The sequence below is a fragment of the Ceratina calcarata genome, unplaced genomic scaffold, assembly GCF_001652005.2.
Source record: "Ceratina calcarata isolate Rehan_Ccalc_2016 unplaced genomic scaffold, ASM165200v1 scaffold10988, whole genome shotgun sequence".
Taxonomy (NCBI): Eukaryota; Metazoa; Arthropoda; class Insecta; order Hymenoptera; family Apidae; genus Ceratina; species Ceratina calcarata.
Genome location: NW_017131901.1, coordinates 1 through 495, shown reverse-complemented (window position 1 = coordinate 495; position 495 = coordinate 1). Strand labels below are relative to the sequence as shown.

At 36.2% G+C, this 495-nt stretch overlaps 1 pseudogene; it reads left to right on the top strand.

The window, feature by feature from the left end:
- Positions 1 to 6: 6 nt before the first annotated feature.
- Positions 7 to 489, top strand: LOC108632692 (trafficking protein particle complex subunit 3 pseudogene; annotated as a pseudogene).
- Positions 490 to 495: the final 6 nt, after the last annotated feature.

Genomic DNA, 495 nt, shown 5'->3' with positions numbered 1-495 from the left:
TGTTTACGTTGACGTACGGAGCACTGGTGGCTCAATTATTAAAAGATTATGAAAATGTCGAAGATGTGAATAAACAACTGGAAAGAATGGGCTATAATATGGGAATTCGCTTGATAGAAGATTTTCTGGCTCGTACTGGATCTGGACGGTGTTACGATTTTCGAGATACTGCTGAGAAAATCCAGACTGGTTTCAAAATATTTTTGGGAATACAACCAACAATCACGAACTGGAGTGCAGCTGGTGACGAATTTTCCTTGTGCTTCGAAGTTAATCCATTGACAGAATTTGTTGAATTACCAGATAACTGTTTAAATTTGAAGTATTGTAATATATTGATTGGAGTATTGAGGGGAGCTTGTGAAATGGTACAGATGGAAATTGCTTGTTGGTTTGTACAAGACCAACTAAAAAATGATAATGTAACTGAGATACGTGTTAAATTTATTAAGAGATTAGAGGATGCTATTCCAGCAGGTGAAGATTAAGCAATTC